Genomic DNA, 24,472 nt, shown 5'->3' on the forward strand with positions numbered 1-24,472 from the left:
TCGACAGGGGTGACATGATGCTAAGTTCAGTAGAAATTAATGATATTAATATAATAGAGGGAAACATTCCACGTGGGAAAAATATATCTAAAAACAAAGATGATGTGACTTACTGAACGAAAGCACTGGCAGGTCGATAGACACACAAACAAACACAAACATACACACAAAATTCAAGCTTTCGCAACAAACTGTTGCCTCATCAGGAAAGAGGGAAGGAGAGGGAAAGACGAAAGGATGTGGGTTTTAAGGGAGAGGGTAAGGAGTCATTCCAATCCCGGGAGCGGAAAGACTTACCTTAAGGGGAAAAAAGGACGGGTATACACTCGCACACACACACACACATATCCATCCACACATATACAGACACAAGAGGACATATTTAAAGGGGGGGGGGGGGGGTGAGGAGGGAACAACAGAAAAGGAGAGAATTAAAAAGACTGTGGGGATATTGGTGGAACACAAGGCTAATGTAATGCTGGAAGGGGAACAGGAAGGGGTTAGATGGGTAAAGGAAAATGACTAATGAAGATTGAGGCAAGAGGGTTACAGGAAAATAGGACATATTGTAGAGAGAGTTCCTAAATGGTCTTTAAATATGTCTGCTTGTGTCTGTATATGTGTGGATGGATATGTGTGTGTGTGCGAGTGTAGACCCATCCTTTTTTCCCCCTAAGGTAAGTCTTTTCGCTCCCGGGATTGGAATGACTCCTTACCCTCTCCCTTAAAATCCACATCCTTTCGTCTTTCGCTCTCCTTCCCTCTTTCCTGATGAGGCAACAGTTTGTTGCGAAAGCTTGAATTTTGTGTGTATGTTTGTGTTTGTTTGTGTGTCTATCGACCTGCCAGTGCTTTCGTTCGGTAAGTCACATCATCTTTGTTTTTAGATATAAGTTCAGTAGAATGTATACGAAAAACTGTAAAATGGTATAAAAAAGTATTTTTTCATTTGGTGGATCTGTCTCTGCTCAATGCGCATGCAATATATATAAAACTCAAATGGGACGAAATATTTCAGTATCTGATTTTCAACAGAAACTTATCAAGGAAGTAAACCAACCGCAAACAGAGGGACATCATGGAAGGAGATTGGCTGATGGTGACAATCCCTTATGCCTAACCGAGCGCCACTTTATCTCGCTAATCCCAGGAGCTTCAAAGAAGAAGGTCGCCCAAAGAAGGTTTATTGTATGTGCAAAACATAATAAACGAAGTGACACAAGATACATTTGTGTAAAATGTAATGTGCCTTTGTGTTTGAATTTTTGTTTCGAGAGATATCATACTTTGAGGTATTACTAATGTAATATGTTTTGTATTTTTTTCTCCTAATAAAGTAACTTTTTTGAACAAAATAAGACTTTCCGGACAAAGATTTTAAAAAAGGAAATGGTTTACACTGACAATACTGGACTTTGCATTTCAATTTTTATCTCAATAATAATGGTAGACTGCTACAGTTGTATATATACGCACCGGGTGAAAATAACGTGCACAGGGCGGGAGCCACTGAGAGTAAATGCGCAGTGAAAGGGTTAATTGTCTGTTATGGTTTTATGATGATATGCTATGCCCAGTTAGTTAGTTATTGCAGTATTGAGTGAATCATTCATCACCGGCATCGTTTCACACCACTGAAGCAAGGAAAAATTTATTTGCAGTTCAGTATCAGTAGTTGTTGTTACGTTGCTAAGCAGAATTGTTCACTACGGCATGATGCAAATCCAGAGATAATCTATAATGCTATCCTGCTTTTGTGCATCATGATATTATTTCAGCAAAACACTTGGACTTTCAATGCTCAATGTTCATCAAGTCACTCTTTCAATTAAAATGTTCACAGTTAATTAATTTTGATCATCAACTATCACACAGTTCAATTAATGATGGAGCCAACACGTGAGATTTCCATTACTGATGAACAATTTTATTGTTCCTTCTTAGCAGTTAGTTTATAATCATCATACCACACTCACAATGAAGGATCAGATCAATTATGATTCTTTTCAGTTTGGTGATCATGACAATTATGACAGCTTTACAACTGGCGTCTTTATATTATCTTCATGTGGTCGTATTAACGTTTCCTACTCAAGGCTAATCAGCTATTGCAGTCTTCAATGCTATGTCCATTCTACATTGTAACTGTTCACTTTGATGAAGGTTGAGTCCAACAATAATATCTCCAATAATTAAAGTTCATTAACTCATCGTACACTATCAGAATATCACTTCAATTCAAGTTCTCAAATCAGAATAACTGCGAACGAAGTCCGCACATCTCTATCACACAGTATTACTTTTTTTTTATGGAAACAATCTCATAGCATTCCGTTTGTAGTACTATAACAAACGGTGCTCTCTCTCAACTTGATAGCAAGCATGCTAGCAAGCGACTAACTTTTCCATGATTGAGCATTGTAGACACATTGAATTTCCTTTTCACCATATTTACAACTCTCTTTCACAATAAATGTTATCTCTGACTGACATATTACTTTGGACTTAACTTTTGCCATAATGATTTACAGTTATTACTTAGATGTTTGATAGCTAATTAAAAATAACCTTTCTTTCTTTCTAGCTTTATATCATGACATACTCAGTAATTATTAAAATTGTGTTCATCAAAACTTTAAGGTGTTATATTACTGTCACAGTTGTCATACCTGTCAGGATAACACTGTTCCCTACTTTAAATTATCATGATATTCTTATTTTGGTTTTCGGGCTTCTTGGGGTGTTACAGTAAGAAGGAGGCTGAGGCGGGGAGGGGGATGGATAGCGGGGTAGTGGCGGGGGACAGTAAAGTGCTACATGTGGGAGCATACATGGATGTGGTGGGGAGAGTGTAGGGTAGCTAGATGCAGTCATGAGGTTAGACAGAAGGCAAGGGGAGGAAGAGGTGGGGGGGGGGGGGGGGTGAGGAGGGAACAACAGAAAAGGAGAGAATTAAAAAGACTGTAGGGATATTGGTGGAACACAAGGCTAATGTAATGCTGGAAGGGGAACAGGGAAGGGGTTAGATGGGTAAAGGAAAATGACTAATGAAGATTGAGGCAGGAGGGTTACAGGAAAATAGGACATATTGTAGAGAGAGTTCCTAAATGCACAATTCAGAAAAGCTAATATGATGGAAAGGATCCAGATGACACAAGCTGTGAAGTAGTCATTGAAATTAAGAAAGTCATGTTATGCAGAGTTCTCAGCAACTGGGTGCTCCCGCTGTTTCTTGGCCACAGCTTGTCAGTAGCCATTCATGTGGACAGACAGTTGGTTGCTTGTCCCGCCCACATAAAGTGCAGCACAGCGGTTGCAGCTTAGCTTGTAGACCACATAACTGGTTTCACTGGTATCACTGCTTTGATGGGCCATGAGGCAAGGGGTTGGGGGCAGGGATTGTGTAGGGATGGATGATTATTGTGTAGGTTTCATGGGTGAAAGAATACTTCTGTAGGAGGTGTGGGAAGAATAGTGGGTGGGGCATTACTCGTTTCAGGGAATGACGAGAAGTAGTCAGAATCCTGTCAGAGAATGTGATTCAGTTGCTCCAGTGCTGGATGGTACTGAGACACAAGAAGAATGCTGCTCTCTAGCCAGATGGTGGGGCTTTGGGAGGTGGTGGTTGGCTGGAACTATAAGATATGGTAGATTCTTTTTTTACAAGGTTGTGAGGGTAATTATGGTCTGTGGAGGTCACAGTGAGACCCTTGGTATGTTTTGAGAGGGACTGCTCATCACTACAAATGCGACAGACATTGGTGGCTAGGCTATGTGGAAGGGACTTCTTGGTATGGAATGGGTGGCAGCTACCTAAGTGGAGGCGCTGCTGGCAGTTGGTAGGTTTGATGTGGTTGGAGGTACTGATGTAGCCATCTTTTAGTTGTCAGCCAACATCAAGGATGTTGGCTTGTTGTGTTGAGGAGGAGCAGGGGAAGAGAATATGGGAGGAGGTGTTGACATTCTGGAGGAATGTGGACAGGGTGTCCTCACCCTCGGCCCAGATCAAGAAGATGTCATCATCCTAGCTGTACCTGGTGAGAGGTTTGGGAGTCCAGATAGTTAGAAATGATTCGTCTAGACAGCCCCTGAATTGGTTGGCACAGTATGGCACCATGTGGGTCCCTATATCCATACCCCAGATTTGTTTGTGGTTGCTGCCTTCAAAGGAGAAGGAATTGCAGGTGACGATATAGTTGGTAATGGCAACAGGAAGGAGGTTGTAGGTTTGGATCTGTTGGGCGTTGGGAAAGGTAGTGTTGAGTAGTGACAAGGTCATGGCCATCATGGATGTTAGTGTAATGGGAGGTGGCATCAATAGTGATGACAGGCTATCGTGTGATAAAGGAACAGGAATCGTGGATAGTCGGTGGAGGAAATGGTTGGTATCTTTTATATAGGAGGATATATTTCAGGTAATAAGCTGAAGCTGTTGGCCTATGGGATCAGATATTCTCTCAGTGGGTGCACAGTTAGTGGCCCCAATGGGGCATCCTGGGTGGTTGGGTTTATGGACCTTAGGAAGTATGTAGAAAGCATGGGTGTGGGGAACAGTAGAGGTGAGGAGAGAGATGGACTCAGGTAGAGGTGAGCCTAAGGATTTGAGCAGAGATTGGTGATCCTGTTGGATTTCTGGAATTGGGTCTCTGTGGCAGGGTTTGTAGGTGGATGAATTTGACAGCTGGAGGAGGCCTTCGGCCAGCTAATCTTAGTGGTTCAAAACAACAGTGGTGAAGCCTCTCAGCAGATAGATTTATAAGGTCAGGACCAGTTTTTAAATGGTGGAATGTGGTTCTTTCTGTGGATGTAAGCTTAGCTATCATGTGGAGGGATTTGTGGAATGGTGGTGACACTATATTTGAGGTTAATAAATTCTGGAAAGTTAACACAGGGTGATATGGAGATAGTGGGGGTGGACCACAATTGGATGGAGAAGTGAGTCAGGCAGGGTTCAACATTGATCTTTGGTTGACTCTGATGGATGGGGTAGATGGCAAAAAAGTGTCACCACTGTAGAGACTGGGAGAAGGGGAGAAGGTGTTTAGTAAATCCTGCATGACTGAATTTGGGAGTGGTGCATAAGGTGAGGCCTTTACACAGGACTGATACTTCTGGAGGGCTAAGGCACTTGGAGGAAAGGTACATGACTGTGTTTGGGATCTGTTTAGGTTCTGGATTCCGTATGGTGGTGGGTGGATGTTTTTGATGGGGTAGACGCAGAAGGTCTGCAAGGCAGGGTTTGTAGTGCAGGTTTGGAGGTTCTTGTAGAGGTGGTGGATAGTGGTAGTCCAAAGCAGAAGTAGGAAGTGAACAGGTGAAGAGTATTTTGAGATGGCACTGTGAATGCCGCTCTAGTTCCTAAGGCTGTTAGTATGAGGTATGGGATGTAGGAATCAGAATTTTATGGATGGAGACAAGGTATTGCGAGGAGGTTTGGTCCTGATTGATGTGGCTTTGCAGGACTGTCTTGGTAAGGGTTGAGGACTGGCAGAGTCTGGACTGATGGAGAACATTGTGGAAGGAAGGGTTGCAGGCAAAAGATGGGTAATTTGAAGATAAGGCCATTTTGGGGGATTCCAACAGCCAAGAAACAACACACGAACAGTATATGGGTCTGGGTTCTGGTTAGGGACAAGGAAACTTTTCTGTATTGATGTAGATGGGAAGAGCAAGGATTCATGGTGGAGGATCAAAATGCTAAAATATATGTAAATAATGTAGAAATACATCCAGAAAAATTCTCAAAAATACATCCAAACATGTGGGAAAAATCATGAAAAGGATAAAATGGCTGATGTGTGTGGAAACAAGATGAAATCAGATGAGTAGGACAATAGTGAAAGGTGAAAACCACCTGAAATTGATGTGAAAACACTATGAGATCAAAGAAAAATATCAATAAAAAGATTGTAATGTGGGTTGCATGTCTGTGGTTGGATAACTGTGAAGAAGAGGGATGGCAGATGTGCCTAGATTAAGTGATGTTAGTATGTGCAAATTGGAATAGAGATGAGAAGGAATGGGGGATGGGGAGAGGTCAATGAGATAAAGGTTCATGTGACACAGGAATATTCAGAAAATAACATGAGGAAATACATGAGAGTGATGCGGGAAGAGTGATCAATTTGAAGGTCTAGGATTAATGATAATGGCAGGAGTAATATGGCACATGAGATGCTACAACAACAATCAGTGCAGTCATGTAGCCACCTGTTCTGTGCGGCTGATAAGTTCATACAGTCATACAATGTGGCTTGTAAATAGAGCCTGCAGTGTGGTTTGGGAGGCAACAACTTAAATGCAGAAAAGAAGAGACAGAAGGATGGACACTGAGTATAGTTATGTTTAAGAAGAGAGTAACAAAGGAAAACAGCACTGGGTTAGGGGATGGAAGAAAATCGTAAGGCAAAATCAAATAATGGAAAATCCAGGATGGCATAATGACAATATTATGAGTAGGATAGTTGCTACTCATCATATAGTGGAGATGCTGAGTCACAGATAGGCACAACAAAAAGACTGTTAATCAAATTACTATACTTATCCTGTGCACTGGTATGAAACTTCCTGGCAGATTAAAACTGTGTACTGGACTAAGACCCGATTCTCAGCCCAGCACACAGTTTTAATCTGCCATGAAGTTTCATATCAGTGAACATGCTCTACTGCAGAGTGAAAATTTCATTCTGGAAACATCCCCCAGGCTGTGGCTGAGACATGTCTCTGCAATATCATTTCTTCCAGGAGTGCTAGTTCTGCAAGATCTGCAGGAGAGCTTCTATGAAGTGAAATTGTGAAGGTGGATCATGAGTCATGCTTGGGTAAGTCAGATGATAGAGCATTTGCCCACAAAAGGCAAAGGTCCTGAATTCTAGTCTCAGGTTTCAAAGGCAGGGTTATCTGTGAAACCAGTCTCGTGATCTAAAAGCTAAGCTGCAACCACTGTGCTGCATTCTATGGGAGCTTGATAACCAACAGGCTGTCTGTCGGCATGAATGGCCACGTACAAACTGTGGCCAAGAAACAGCTGGACCACCCAGTTATTGTGCACACTGCAGAGTGTGATGTTCCTTATTTTAATGACTGCTTCACAACTTTTCCATCTGGATCCTTCCCACCAACGCCAGCTTTTCTGAACTGCTCAGATGGGAACTCTCCCTACAATATAACCTACATTATTAATTGTCGTTTACCCACCTATACCCTTCCCTGGCCCAATTCCAGTGCTACACAGCCCTCTGTTCCACCAATGCATGCACCCAGAGTCTTTTTACATCTCTCCCTTTCCACTGTCAACCCCCCTCCCTCTGCCCCCCTGTGCTCTCTGGCTAATCTCCTGACCACATCTAGCTGCCTTACCCTTTCCCCACCTCATCCCTGTATGCTCTCACAAGTAGCACTTCACTGTCCACCAGTGCTACCATACTATCCCTGCCCCTCTCCAACCCAGCCTCTTCCTTGCCCCCACTAACAGTAGGCTGCTTCTTGCATCATGCACTGCTGCTCATGGTCTGGCCTTGGCAGCCAGAGACTGTGGTCAGGTGCATGTGTTTTACGTTTGCATGAGTGGGTGTGTCTGTATGTTGTCTGATTCTGATGAAGGCCTGTTTGACTGAAAGCTTTGTTGTGCCTATCTGTGACTCAGTATCTTCGCTATATCTTGTTGTAGGCAATAGCTCTTTAGTCATGACAGAGAAAAGAAGATTTACATATAGTATCAACTACTACTGCACATCTCCCCACTTTGTACCATCTCCTTGGCTACATATAATGACTAGAGTTTGTTGCCACTGTTATGATCTTCAGGCAGTATATGTTAAGTCAAGAAGAGTAAGCTGAGAGCAGTGGTGGTATTAAAAGTAGATAATATGCATCTTTTCTAGTTTTTTTTAAATTGTACAGCATTAACCTTACAGGTATCCAAGTATTGCCAGTGATCAGTGATGTTGTGCACCGTTGTCTATCATCACTACAAACCAACTGCTATAAGTATTGATTTTGTGTTTAGGTCATTGCCGGAGATATGGAAGGGCTATGGGATGATGAGTGTAAGGAATATTATGGTATGGGATTATGACAGAGCATGACAGTGGTGAACCAATAATTGAGTTCTGGTGTTAAATGCCATTTAGGCAAACGACTTTCCCCACTCCCTGTTTATGACAAGGAAAGATGATCAAGACAAAATAGTAAATTAGTATTAGGTAGAGAATAAGTTGCAAAAAACATACTGTGTGAGGTCATCTTGTTTCATGTTTGTGCAGAGATGAATGGAGAAGTGTGCAATGTGACTAATCACAAGGAGTGATTTATGTTTTGACGTTGTGGCTTGGCAGTGTCTTGACTGTCAAGGAGCACACACTTTCTCCAAGAATGTAACCAGCAACAAACAAAGGAAGCTCTAAAATGAAATGCCACTTAGTTCTTGTCAAACTTAAAGGGTCATATTATATTTCATTCATATTGTATCTGCTGCAAGTCACAGAGTAATTGTGGTCTGTACACCCACTGAAACAAATATAAGACAGTCAATGAAATGTTGATGTCATTTCATAATTAGAGTAGATATCATTTTTCCTTCAACCAATAACAGCTGCAAAACACATAAAGAAGATAATTAATAGCAACTGAGTTACATTAAAGGTAAATTAACACGCAATATATCAGGTGACAAATCAAATTTCAGTGCTCTGACTCAGCTCCAAACACATATAAAGAGAGTCAAAAACACTGCACAGGGAAGGTAGCTGGTACTAGCTCAAGTGATGGGGTAAGGGTCCAGCAATGGTCAATTGAGAGGGCAAGATACTTTCCCAATCAGACATGGTAGGTTCTATATCTAGAAAGAGAAAAGTGCAACCCATATGCAGATTTAGTCACTGCACCAGTACACATAAAACATTAAAATATCTGGTATTTTTTGTTTGTCCATGAGATCATGTGAGTACATAGAATGTGCAGTAACATGTTGGACATCATTTAACACAATATTGTCTCTGTCATTGTAAAACATCACTAATTACTTATGGTTACAATACAGCTTATTTGTACATTATTACTACTGGTTCATTGGTTATATGCTACTATTGTTTCAGTGGATAATATTGTTATATTATTGGTACTGGTACAGCATTAGCTATCAAAAAACCTTCCAGGCCATAGAAGCAATGGTCAATTACTTGTAGGTATGCGTTCACTGCAGCTTTGAATCCTGCAATGCTAGATTAGATTAGATTTACTTTTCATTCCAATAGAGCCACAGTGAGGAGATCCTCTGGGATGTGGATCATATCAGAAAACAAGAATACACAATAAATATTTACAAAATAAGATGAGATAAGCGAATGTACTATCCATAGATCACAAACAAAACTGCCTTTGTGAATGTGTAATCAGTAACATAACAACAAAATCTTAAGTGTATTTATATTTAAAAGGATATAAAACTTGTCACCAAATATTAAATGTTCCATACACGAAGGTGTATATGGTAGTTCTTAGGTTATTGTAACCATGCATCATCAAATTAAAAAAATTAAATAAAAGCATTTTACAGAACTTATTTACAATGATCACATTACTGCACAAAATTTGCACAGAAGTCAGATTGTATGCAATATTCACATAATGTGATGTTATTAATAACATCAACTTGTCAATCTGTTCTCCTAAGAAATTCATCAATAACACTGTTGATTGACTGTATGTTATCTGATAATTTTCTAAATATTTTTTTCAAAGATGCAGAGTGCTATTTTGTCAGACCTTATTTTTTTCTGTGCATTTGGAGATTCATTTTTTGTTTTGCATTGTGGGTGTGTACGTCTTCTTTTTTGAGAACAAGTGTGGGATTTTCAATGGCATACTGCTTTATGAATACTGTGGTTCAGTTTGCTGCTTCAGTTATCCCAATTTGATATTATTGCATTGCATTGGCTCATCACTTCCATTAGCTATTTTATTGGTTCTGTACACTCGCAGACATGGAAATGGGGGATTTGCAGATTCTTTAAGAGTGGCTTGCAAGATTTTCTGTTTGTGGTACCTTCTGTGATTATTAGGATTCTTTTTTTGATTTTGAATAGCTTTGTGTTGTTTGGAGAAGCTCTCCAGGAAATTACCCCGTGCCTCAGAAGTGACTGAACAATTGCATAGTATACACTTTTGAAGCAGTCTTTACTGCACCAGCTTTCAAGGCCCCTCATCACATAGAGCCCAAGAAATTTTGTCTTGTCGGTTCTATTTGCAGATTTGTTGACAACTGGATACTTAAAAGTTTGTGGGATCTTTCCCTTGACACTATGAAATTTGAATGATACAGTTCTTCTCAATTTATGATTAGCTTTTAATGTGTAAACCATTCCACTGTGGTGGCTATTGTCTTCATTACACTTCCTCATACAAACGAAAGCTTGTGTCATCAGCAAACTGATAAGCATTTCAACAATATATGTTTATTTGTAGGTCATTTACATGTATGAGGAACAGCACTGGTTCCAGGATTGATCTTTGAGGGACATTATATTTGATCTCTTGGTAATCTAAGTAATGGTTTTGAAATTTTGTTGCCTCAGTGTGTTGTATTTCCACGCTTTGTTTAAGTCCACAAAGGTGTGACCTGACTCCATCACTAGATGTGGCCCTGAGCCCCAGTTGATTTAATTTCTGGAGTAGTACCGCATGATCTGAAATACTCAAGTCCTTCAGCAAGTCAAGGCACACACTAGTAATATAGTCACTATTGGCTACTTTCCAGTATATTTCATACAGGAATATATAGACAGCATTGTTGGTTGAGTAAGTCTTTCTAAGCCCATTGCAGTGATCTTCACAGAATTTGGTATTTTTGCACAAAGCCTGTAAGTCTATTGTGGAAATGTCTGAAAGAACAGATACCAACACCATGCTTTCATATAATTTATTCACAACAATTGGCAATGAATCCACCATCTTCAGTGCAGACACACATTTATGTTCAACCTCTCAAAGTAACAAGCATGAAGAACATGAACACGGACTACAGACAGGTGGTGCTAGCTGGGAATGTGGGTCGGGTGAGAGGTGTACCGATACAGTCTGTGAAATTGCAATGACCACATATACGAATGGCTCAGTGGTTAATGCAACTGCCTAATAAGCAGGAGATCTTGGGTTTGAATCCCAGTCCTGTACACATTTCCACTCATCACCGTTTATTCCACATAAATTCCTGATGCAGCTGACATCAGTAGTTCCTTTCCATTCTTTTCCCTTTTCCCCCTCCAACCTTCAGCTTACTAAATAGCACGATTGGTCTGCAATAGTCAACATTTTCTGTGTTTCGTTTTTTGTATGTTGGTTTCAATTTTCTGAGTGGTTTTACAATGAGTTCACTACATCTTTTTATTATTTTATCAGGTACACCATCTGCTCCCAAAGACTGTTTCATTTTTAAGGTTTTTATGATGGTCAGAAGTTCTTCTTCACTCATTGGGTACAGATACAACGAGTTAGCACAGCTGTTGATCTTAATTGATGCTGTTGTTGCATTTTGATTACTTGAGTTAATCTTACTGATTAGTTGCACACTTACATTTGTGAAATAGTTATTGAAGATATTTGCTACTTTCCCTGAGTCTGTTATTTTCTCTTCATCTTGACATAACTTGACATTGATATTTCTGGAAATGGCATTATCTAACTTTTGGTTCATGACTTTCCATATAGCTCTTGCCTTGTTTCCAACAGATTGTGCATAAAGGTCATTTGCCTTCATTTTTTCTTCATTGACAACTTTTTTAAGCATTATCTTGTATTTCCTGTAGTATGCATGAAATTCATCACCCACCTGCTGTGTCTTAATAATACCATGACATTTTCTCTTTTTGCTTGAGATCTTAATTCCAGCTGTTATCCAAGGCTTGTTTTTATTTTTAGGCACTAGTCTGTGTTTCTTCACTGGGAATGCACTTTAATACTAGTTAGTAAATATTTCCGCAATCTGTTGGACTTCTCACTTGTACTGCCATACTCATATATTGCATTCCATGTTTCCTTTGCTAACAGTTGTCTGACGATGCCTATAATTTGTTCACTGAGGATTTGTTGTCCTTTGACTAATTCTGTCTGCTGTGTGGTTATATGTATTGTATGGAAAGCAGTATAATGTCCATTTCAGTTACTAAATCCTGTACTTATAGTTACTACCTGGGAGTCATTATTTTCTGCATTTATAAATATTTGGTCAACAGTGATAGGCCTACATGTGTGGTTTTTGTAATTCTGGTGGGAGAGTTTACAGTGGGCTGCAAATGACGCATTGAAAAAATGATCATGGATTTTGCTTTTTGTCTGGCTTTTCTCGGAAACTTATATTAAAACCACCACATACTATTAGATTTTTCATTACCTTTAAGTTTACTTGGTGCACTGTCTAGTTTCTGTACGAATATATGTAAATTCACAATCTGGGTTTCTGTTCAGGGAAGTTGTTATTATTTTCAGTGAAATTACTTCTGTAGCTGAAATTTCAAAGTCTTTTTCATTTCCCAGTATGTCAACTGGGGATACTTTGGGCCAGGTTTTCATGTTTTCACTTGCGTATTAAATAATAAAAAACATAATAAATGTATTTTCAATGTCAAAATTGAGTTTTAACAAATTAAGAAAGTGTAAAGAAATAAAGTGTATCACATTTCTTTAAATAAATGATCTTTTTTTAATTTTTTACTATTTTTTAAATGTTGGAACAAAGTAACTCCTGTTCGGGGCTACTTTGGACCACTCACTTATTTTAACACAAATTGAATACAAATCACATGTTAGGATATTGTAACTCCTTACACAACCATCAGGTAATGAAATGAGAAAACAGAGTAGCAAAAAAATTATTTACATATTTAAATACCTATAAAGAAAATAAAATTTTAGATTTGATTTGTAAAACATGAAAAATCTTTATTTTTATTCTACAGACTTTTTTAAATCTAATTTCTTATACCAACTCAAAATCAGCCATCTCAGGAACATTAAAGTGTCCTTGTTTCACGCGATTGGGAGAGTTGATTTTTTACTTCATGTCAGTCCACTCACAAACAAGAATATCCTTTTTGTCGGGCCACTTCCAGGACTTTTTTGTCTTCCTCACACAGTCTACTGTAGGGCTTAACTCTCCCCCATTATACAGTTTTGTCATCAAACCTGGATAGTACTTTCCTTCACACATGACTATAACAAAGTCACCTTCTTTCAAGTTACGTTTTAATGATTCTAGGTCCGGAGCCAGTGGTGTTTCCTTTACAGACTCGATGGCAACAGCTTCTTCGTCAAAATCTTCATATTCACTTTCAGTTAAAGAAAGGTGTGAGCCATCATCAGAAGCACTGTGATCATGAAGACTGTAAGAACTAGAGTTATCTGATTCACTTGTTGGTTCTTGCTTTCTACGCCGGGCCACTTTTTTTGGCTTAGATGTAGAAGTCCATTTCATTTTCAATTGACTCATCAAACAATTTTGAACAAGAACTTTTTTCCAGCTGGAACATCCAACTTTTTACCTTTCTGAGTTTGCCTAGTATTTTTTGTCACATTGTTCCTTTTTTTCTGCAAGGCATTGCATCAAACTTTCTCCAATTAGACTTTTCATAGGGCTGTTGAAGTTACCATGTTGAGGCAAGCGCTCCATTACTTTGGTTCCCTCAAAAGGAATTATACCTGTTTTTTTTTTTTTTTTTTTTTTTTAATCCAGATATCATATTTTCCTTCTTCTCTACATACAAACAATCAACCAGCTGTTTTAGCAGTTTAGGAAATTGATCCTTGCGCAAGCCTATCATTGACTTGCTCCTCTTTTTTTTTTTTTTTTTTTTTTTTTTTGGGGGGGGGAGGGGGGGGGGGGACTGAAACTTCCTGGCAGATCAAAACTGTGTGCTGAACTGAGACTTGAACTCGGCACCTTTGCCTTTCGCGGGCAAGTGCTCTACCATCTGAGCTATCCTAGCACGACTCATGCCCCATCCTCACAGCTTTACTTCTGCCAGTACCTCATCTACTACCTTCCAACCTTCACAGAAGCTTGAGTCTCAGTCTGGCACACAGTTTTGATATGCCAGGAAGTTTAATATCAGTGCTCACTACGCTGCAGAGTGAATATCTCATTCCAGTATATGGAACTGTAAACCTAATTTCTGGAAATTATTTGGAGTTGTATAAAACAGTTGTTCATTTTGAGTCATTCAAACACTGTGTTCCATAAATCACATCTTGAAGGAGAGCCTTCTTTGGTGGGAAATGTATCAAGTTATACATTAACAGGTAGAAGTAACCACTGCTGCCTACTTCTGTAATGTATACTAACACCAATGTATGACTAGTTTGATCTACTCAAATTGATAATTATCATAGTTACATTTACTTCAAACAAAGGATTTATGTAGCTGTACACACACACACACACACACACACACACACACACACACACACACACAGATGAGCGGCCACTGTCAGCCCAACATGGAATTTACATTCTTGAGTCTAGATATTCCAATATATTATAAAAGGAGTAATTAATGAGGCATTCTTTTCCTCATTATTAAATGTTTGAGATGTTTAACCTCTTGCATGATGTCTAACTGAAAACGTGTTGCAAGACTTTTACTGTCTGAGTCCTAGAGAGAGGTGCATACAGAAATCTTATATTCACTCTTGTAATAATGCAGAAGTACCATTAGGAGATACAGGTATCCGCATGTAAGTGTAAGAATCCCTGTCCTGCGGTGGCTTCTGCAAGATATGTGGTTATAAACTTGACATAATAATTTTATTGTACACTTCTCTAAAATAAATACTTTTTTCAGTTATACCAAAGGACAGAATTAAATGAAAGCATGCAAAGCTTACGAGCAATTCCATCTGCAGGTCAACACAATGCAAAACAGACAGAACTGATCTTTTTCTGTTAACTTCTCCATGTGCTGGTGCCACCTCAATTTATTATCCATCTGGATTCCCAGAACTTCACATATGGTGCCTCATCCAGTGTCTTTCCACTGATGTCTTCATATGACACTTCCAAGTCATTTTTATTTGTTTAGCACTGCACAATATAAGGATAATATATAGGACATTGTTGGCTGTGAACCAATTATAAGCCTGTTCCAGTATTCTCCTGGCTTTGTCAGGTATGTATGTGCTTGGGCCATTTATCAATAAACTTGTGTCATCAGCAAAGATTACAGTTTCTGAAGAAGTCCAATGTCCCAGGTAAATCATTTATGTAGACAAAGAACATGAGGGTGCCAAATACTGAATCCTATGGTACAGCATGTTTAATGTTTCCCCACTCTGAATTTGCAAAGGGAAGACAATTAATGCCACACATCTTTAGTTTTCCCAGCAGAATTCTATGATTCAAACAATCAAAGGCCTTGGCAAGATCACAGAGAGTGCTGACAGAGTAACTTTTGTTGTTCAGTTCTAGAATTGAGTTGATGAGATCATATACTGCATTTTCTGTAACAAGGTCTTTACTGAAGCCAAACTGAGTTCTTGTTAAATGGTTATGCTCAAAAGCATGTTTCAGTATTCCATTGTAAGCTACTTTCTCAAATATTTTTGAATATTTGAGAAGGGCTGGACATGTCTATAACTAGAGATCAGTTGCTTATCTCCACTTCTGTATATTGATGTTACTGCTTGAAATACACTTGCTTTTCTCAGCTGGACACAATGGCTGCTGTCATGTGATGTTAGCACAACAAACTTGAAATTAGTAAGAAAAGCAAAGTGTTTTAAAAGAGTAATGTACTTATTTTTTGTTAAGTCAATCTTCTCGATGATGAAGCTGTGTTTTTGAGTGTCCCAGGATCAGTTTCAGTTCTGCACAATTCTTGTATTATAGGCTTCATACTATTTGAAATAAAAGTCTCAGTCATATAATTCAGTTTATACTGCATTGGGTGTCAACAGGAAGGTGTGTGCAAGTGGCTTCCTGCCAGATGTGGGTGGAGGTGAAAACAATGAAGGCAGCCAACTAGTTACTAAAATCCCTTCTTCAACCATCATAAAAAAAGATGCAGAGCAGTTTGTCTGCAGCAGACTGCAGACAGCACATGATGACCCTAGTACCTGAGCACACTGACGCATGCATTCCTTGAGGCAACATATGGCTTTCACTATCTGTGCATTGCAGCGGGTGGCTATTGGCTACATCAAGACAGTGGAGAAGTAACCGGGGGCCAGGGATAGACAGGCTCGCCCCTCGGGACTGGCCTGGGTGTTGAACACAGACCCCACAGTCTGAGGAATGGCAGTGCTAAGCTGGCTGAACCACACTGCATGTCACAGACCACTTGGCAGCAGCAGACAGGATGATCACCATTAGGTGGCCCGGCTGTACTGAATGAAAATGGTCTGGCTCCAGCAGTTTAAACACATTTGCCTAGTTCTGCTGATGTGGGGAAGCCAGGTTTCCGTGTTGTGTCAAGGTCTCTCAAAAGGGACCAGTGTTCCATGTGCAAATATTGTCACTCAGAAGGAGCTCAATATGAAATTGGCCCAACAGTGCAAGATTGCTGCATCAACAGGTCTCTGTCTGCAGCTGCTAATGGCAAATGGCAGCCTGGTTAAACTCTGGACCATGGTAGAGTTTTGTAACATTACATTTTCTCCCTTCTTAGATCAATCTGGCCCACCATGTTGCTGTTTAATGGTCTAGCTGTATCAGAGGCACTGATATGGCCATCATTGTTCTACATTTTACATTTTCCTGCACCAATTCAGAGTAAACACTTCTTGCATAACTTTCCCCCTTGGCATGTCCTTCTTCCCTTTTTATATTGCATACACATCTTACTCTTGTGGTGCTGAAACATAGGGTTTCTAGGTTTCCCCTTGATTTTTCCTTTTTGCACAACTTCACCTCACTCGCTGAGGTTAAGTCCCTTCTTCACTGGTGCCGACATAACTACTATGGATCCCCAGGTTGAAGGAAAGTAAGGGTGGGATTTAACCAATTCTACATTTGAAGTGACAGTGCATAGTACTTGTTATTGTTATAGTTACACAGACAGATGATGTGGATGTTCCTATGATAATAAGTCAGTGACAGTGTTCAGTCCAGTATCTTTTCACATAGTCAAGCAGGTGTTCCATAATTACATGACCACTTTGTGTGGCTGTCATCTGATCCAGTGAAGGAAAAAGGACTGGGTCTAGCGTGTCATTTAAGTACGTTAGATTTTTCCATGGGAGGATCTTGAAGGGTAGGTGCTGTATCCACTGGTGACATAGCTACCAACCAAAGAGTTGTGTACTGTGGGTTGGCATAGCTCTGGCCCATAAATAACACTTCCTCTGGAACACAGATGAAAACAGTCTGCAGCAACACACAAATATGCTGGGTTCTTCCACTGGATGGGTAATTAGGTCACTGCCTGACTGCTCTGCAGTCAGTTCACACTCCAGGCTTTATACCCCCTGTGCCTAGCATTTCCTCCATTAAGAGTTCTTCTGCCAACTACGTGTTCTGAGCTCTACAGTCTGTTGCATGTCCTTTATGTATCTTGCTCTATGCTGAATGCACCTAGCAGTCCATCAGCCAAGAGCCCACCACAGCTCTCCTCTTAATGGGACTTTGTTTTTGAAACATCTCTGAGCTTGCCACATCACAGGACACTGTCATCGTGGACTTCATCCACATGTGAAAATGCTCATCCACCAGCAGTGATTACCCTCTAGGACATTCCAGTGCTTCTGTGATTGACTATCAGACTTAACCAAGTAGTGCCAACCCACTTTCCAGGAAACTGTTCATTAGACTCGATAAATTCCCTTGTTCTTTACTCCTGGGTGCATCAGCCATTGTGTGTTGTTCCCCCCAGTCACTTACACTACAGAACGTCTGATAGATGTTGTGGTGCTTCGAGAATTTCCACATAAATTCCATAACCACTCATCCTTCAACCATCTTGAACACACGATATTTTAAAAATAAGTGTGAGAGAACGTACATACTGCATGACACGTTTGTGTGTGTGCAGGCTGGAAAGGAGTCACGAGCACAGAAGCCATATTGGAAAAACAAAAAGTAATCTTCTAGTATTCCTTGCTGTTTTAGTGTCTGTGATTATTGTTAAAGAAAAATGAACAATTGATTATAGACATTTAATTGTACTTCATGTACACACAAACGTGTCATGCAGTATGTACATTCTCTCACACTTATTTTTAAAATATCGTGTGTTCGAGATGGTTGAAGGATGACAGGTTATGGAATTTATGTGGAAATTCTCAAAGCACCACAACATCTATCAGACTTGCTAGAAGTAAAACATGTTCATAATTGTGTGCTTGCAAAAACTACGCTAAAAAATGTATCTAATCAAATATAATGATAGACGAATCAGTTGACTTGCAAACATTCAAATATTTATGTGAGAAGTGGTGAATGTAAGCTGAAATATACCAAGACTAAACTAAAAGTATTCTGTGAGTATCCACTTATTTCAAGAGTAGAGAGAGCAAGAGAAAGAGAGAGAGAGAGAGAGAGAGAGAGTCTGATAAATTCCCATAACCATCATTATTCTTCAGAGAAGGAGGTTTTGGAGATCAACATACCTGGCTATCCAGAGAAGAAGATAGGCTGTGCATATCAAGTAAGTCAACTGATGTGAGAGAGGTGTGTGGATTTTGCTTCCAATCCAAAGTCACACCGCTTATTATCATTGCACAGTGTTAGAATGTGGTGATCAGTGAAAAAGACTCAAAAAAATGGGAAGATATGATGTGTTGCCATAGCAACCAGGTATAACAAGACAAGAGAACTGTTTCCTGGAATTGGATTCGGCCTAAAAGTTCAAATGGTGAAAAGTAATAAATGCAGTAAAAGAGAAGACATAAGAAAGATATTATGCTAAAAGAAAAGAGAGAAGATTCTGATGTATTAGACTAAGAAGAAATATGATGAGAATAATTCATCAAAGAAGATCCAGTGTGGGGAGTAAGAGGCTCTCACCCACATCACGGAGACACAGATGTGGAAACCAGCCTAAATCCTATGACGCCGGCACAAGTCACTGATCACTAGTGCTGATTCCACATACGCTCACCAACGCTGAAACCAACATTCGACGCCACTGATTATAGATCCACTCACCAACACAGCTAGAATTCTATGCTGGGTGAGCGTGAAATAAAAACTTTATTACTCTCATAAGAAGTGTTACAAAATAGTGTGGGGTGAACTTCTACTGTGTAATTGGTATAAATATAATTATTATTAAATGCTCATGAGAGCTTAAAGTCTATAGAAGCATGGACAGTATACAACAAGTTGGAGAGAAGTCAGAACCAGCCATGGCTATGAGAATTACTAAAGAAGGGCCTGACTAGTCTGAGTTAGTAAATCTGATCAAAACTTTAAATGCTAAATTAGATGCTCACTTCAAAGCCCAGAGTGAAGCTTTAAGTGCTCATTTCAATGCTCAGAGTGCAACATTAGATGCAATGTCAAAGTAGATGCTCAAAGCAAAGAATCTAGTAATCTGTGCAAAGGCATGGGTGCTTAAAAACTAAATTTGATGCCTAATGTAATAATGTAGAATCAGAACCTATTGAAAACTTAGAATCTTTGGAAGAAGTGTACAATAGTGAATACAGTAATGTAAGACAGGGAATGAATACTTTGAAACAGAGTGTAGATCAGCCTAAGGAATTAATTCTGATTATTCAATCACAAATTACAGGTGTCAGTATTTGAGTGGATAATGTTGATAAATACTTCAAAGAGGATATATCTAACTTTGATATTATGAATGTATGTAGTTTGGAGGAAACATTTGAACAAATTATAGATCAAAATGTTACCGAGAGTATAACCTCTGGAAACATTTTGACTATTGCTTCTTCCAAACTTAATGATACTAGCAAGGTTATAGATGACATGTGGAAAGAATTCAAGCTTACCCAAAATAAAGTAGAAAAAAATGTATCATCACCTAATGTTGTGTTCCCTAGGGAAGTGGTGATTGTTTTGCAGTGGGGAGACTTTCAAACAAAATTTAACAAGAAGTACTGGTCTGCACTTGCTCATGTGAAGTTAATATCAGATCCATGGGACCCGAACAGAGTCATATATCCCCCAGGGACGTTAACATTCTGTGTTAATGGACAGAGTGATGACTGTTGGATCGCCAGTTGTTTTCGGTGTTTCTTCAAACTTAGTTTTCATGCACCAAATTCCCTTCAATTCTTAAAACTATTCTGTAATCTATTCTTGAATTCTTAAACTATCTTATAATGTTGGTAATTAGGAAACCAGATATGACTACAAGATTAGGACCAATTTAAGAGAATCACAGATGTGCAGTGACCTGTAGACATGAAATGAAATAAATAAAATATTATTTGAGTGAAAGGTATAAAATGATGGTACTATTTAAACCAAGTGATGTCTAGAAGACGTAAACTGGACAGAGTATTTTATGTGTGTATAAAATATAGTGTAAAGTGATTAACTAAACAACAATTTGACTTTAATGTATAATTTTTATTTTTATAGAACATTTTATACCTTTTATGAGATGTGATGTAAAGGGGAGGGTTTGTATTGAGTTTGGAAGGGGTGGGTATTATAGATTAAAGCATGATTTACACTAACTAATAAATCATGGCTAACACAGAACACACACCACACCTTCCAGACAACCGTCACAGACAAGTGTGACTGATTCTTCACCATTTGCCATTCCATAAGGGTTGCTAAGATTTTCTTTGGGGACTTCAAAGGCAAAGGTTAGAATGTCCATTCTGTAGGTGATGTTTAACATCATACCTTCTCTGGCTTCTCACTCAAGTACCGGTGAAGTAGGGATCCTGGGGAAGGGGTGTGGGAAGGGTTCCTGTCTTTGGGACTACCTTCTTTCTCTTCTTTGATCTTAACAACCATTTCTATTTTTTCCTTTCTTACTTCTCTTTTGAGTACCTGCCTATTTATTCCCTCTTTCCATATTCATCTACTTCTATCGCAGAAGTCCTTCTCATTTTTTGTGGTTTCCAATAATCTATAACTTATTTTATATAAGTAGGCCAAAGAATCAGGCTACACAAACACACATCATCATTCACACAAAGATACACAAGTACGCAAACAATGAAACTGCTAATTAGAAACCTGCTGAGAGGTATGAACCGTCAAGTGTTGTAGAGGGAAGGTGTGTGCACATTGTGAAATATGCACACATTGTTGTTTATTGTGATGGTTCTACATTGGATGTATATGTAGGAAAAAAAATATATACATATGAGAACTTCACACATTGTTGTTTATTGTGACAGTTCTACATCGCACGTGTGTGTTAATTGATTGGAGTTAATTATGATGCTTAATTAAGTAAAGTCAGTGTATCAAATGTTCTGATGGAGTGATGAGTCACAGAGTAGTGGGACGTGATCATTAGGTGTAGACATAGTATCTACTAAGAGTTGAATAATATGGGTAGACATAGTATCAACTAAAGATTACAAAACTTGAAAAGTAGAGGAGGTCTCTAGGGTATTAAATGAAGTATTAAGAAGTGATTGTGAAGTGTGAAATAGATTTTTATTTTTTCCAGGAAATATTTAATTATAGTATACATAAAGATGTATACTAGGGCAATGAACCATGAGACCTACTTGGGAAGGATAAGGGGGGCGCATTTACTGAATATAAAAGGCAGATAGGCAGACCTAAGAAAGGCTGACCTATACTGTGTGGACAGGGACACCAAGAAAGGGATTGACCTGTACCATAGGAGAATAAGAATTAAGAGGGGCATACTTACCAAAACGGGAGGAGTAAGTGCACTCATAGGGTCAACCCACCTGTAAGATATAGGTACTGATCCTAGGGGAAAAGGACAGTATCATGACAGAAGTCACTCATTAAATAGGAATTATTTTAGTAAGTTTGAATTCTATGTTCCACTAGCATTATTATGTTTTATGTGAGTTTACAAGTATCGAGAAGAACACTTTCATTTGCCCATAGTTCAAATGGCTCTGAGCACTATGGGACTTAACATCTGTGGTCATCCGTCCCCTAGAACTTAGAACTACTTAAACCTAACTAACCTAAGGACATCACACACATCCATGCCCGAGGCAGGATTCGAACCTGCGACCGTAGCAGTCGCGCGGCTCCGGACTGAGCGCCTAGAACCGCTAGACCACCGCAGCCGGCTTGCCCATAGTTCCTCCAGACTACAAACAGTATATAATTAATGATGTTATTATATACTAAAGAAGCAGTACAAAGAATTAGAATAAAGAGTAAAATACTCAAGTGTCATGAACACCTGGAGCTTATGATTGGAAACTCAAAGGTTTAGGCCCCACAAATTCTAGATATAAAAGAATTGACTCCAACATCGAGTAAAATACTCCCTTTTATATTCAAAGTAAAATGAAAAAAGAAAAGCTAGAGAGTAAATAAAAGGGTTATGCATGGCTAATAAAAAAATGTGGAATTATGAATTGTTATTCTATGTAATACTAATGTACATAATGAGTTTGTATAAAATATCGTGTGTTCGAGCTGAGGGAAGGGATATGTTGTGCTCCGAGAATTTCCACGTAAATTCCAGAACCACTCATCCTTCTACCATCTCAAACACATGATATTTTAAAAATAAGTGTGAGAGAATGTACATACTGCACGACACATGTTTGTGTGTGCAGGCTGGAAGGAGTCATGAGCACAAGGTAGACGCGACGGTCAAACGGCATCGACAAGTGTTTGCTGTCCACACCACGGAAGCCGAATTCAAAAAGCAAGAAGTAATCTTGTAGTATTCCTTGCTATTTTAGTGTCTGTGATTATTGTTAAAGAAAAATGAACAACTGATTATAGACATTTAATTGTACTTCATGTGCTGGACTTGCTAGAAGTAAGACATGTTCATGATTTTTTTTTTTTTTTTTTTTTTTTTTTTTTTTTTTTTTTTTTTTTTTTTTTTAGAAGTTGAAATACATCAAGGCTAAACTAAAAGTATTCTGTGAGTATCCACTTATTTCAAGAGTAGAGAGGGTATTCTGTGAGTATCCACTTAGTTCAAGAATAGAGAGAGAGAGAGAGAGAGAGAGAGAGAAAGAGAGAGAGAGATAGTCTGATAAATTCCGGTAACCAGCATTATTCTTCAGAGAAGGAGGTTTTGGAGATCGATGTAGCAGGCTATCCAGAGAAGAAGATCGGTTGTGCATATCAAGTAAGTCAACTGATGTGAGACAGGTGCCGATTTTTATTGCAATCCAAAGTCACATTGATCCTTATCATCGCACAGCATTAGAATGTATCAACAAGTAGTTGGTGTTTAGGGTTGTGGTTCAGGTCACAGTGGCACGTCTCCTGAAAGGTTCTGAAATGTCACATACCGATGGACAGGATAACTGCAGGTACAGTCTTCTTCACCTGCTTAGTTTTACCTCCAACCACTTTCCTTCCCCTTCATAAGAAGCTGCTGGCAATTGAGGTTCAGATTGAACCTGAAATGGACTTCTTCTTCACATACTTCATACTGTGCTTTGGGTCAGATGTTGTAGTTCGGTGTTACCTGGAGACATCATCTTGACTACCTGATAAGGTCCTTGGTAATACAAAATGAACTTTTTAGTTTTCCTTTTTGGTACATAATGGTTAGATAATATCATTGACTGTCCAATGGTGGTACTCAGGCAATTTTGCCTTTCAGATGTGGGACTTTTTGAACTTTTACCAAAATTTCAAAATGAGGTCATATCTTTTCTTGAGGCAGGTTTGCTTAATTTGAAAAGGGAGGGCATTTTTTGGCCAAAAACAACCTCATATGGTTACAAGTCCATATTTTCATGGAACTTTGAGCTGTAGGCTGCTACAACATATGGTAGTAGAGCATCCTAATCATTGTGGCTATTGTTTCTGTAACAACTTAGCATTTTCCTACTGTTTAGTGTTTCCTTTCAGTCATCTCATGTATTTCAGGTGTAGTGCATTAAGTTTTTAACTTCTTTATGCGTAATAGTTGACAAAATTACCTCAATAACTCAGACATAAAGTTAGTGCCTTGGTCAGTTAAAACAATCTCTAGCATTTTGAACTTCAGTATCCATTGCTTAACATACCATGTGCCACTGTTTCTGCCTGTTGATTTCATATGGTGACCACGGCAAAGAAACATCAGGAGTGGCCAATTTTAGTTAATACACATAGATTCACTTCTGGTGTTTGTGCAAAGGGCCAAAATATCAATTCCAGTTATTCAGAATTGTCTAAGAGTGTCAGGCAATCTTTCTAACGGGATTTGCTGACAATTCAGTTAGGGTCTTTGAGTGCAAGTAGTTTATTCTGACAGTGTTATGTTTAATTTCACAATGTATCCATTCATATCATAAGTGTGACATATCATAAGTGTACAAAAGCTGCACCTATGGTGATGATCAAAGCAGCACTATGGCCAACCCAACAACAGTAAACAGATCA

Source organism: Schistocerca nitens, chromosome 9 (genome assembly GCF_023898315.1).
Source record: "Schistocerca nitens isolate TAMUIC-IGC-003100 chromosome 9, iqSchNite1.1, whole genome shotgun sequence".
Taxonomy (NCBI): Eukaryota; Metazoa; Arthropoda; class Insecta; order Orthoptera; family Acrididae; genus Schistocerca; species Schistocerca nitens.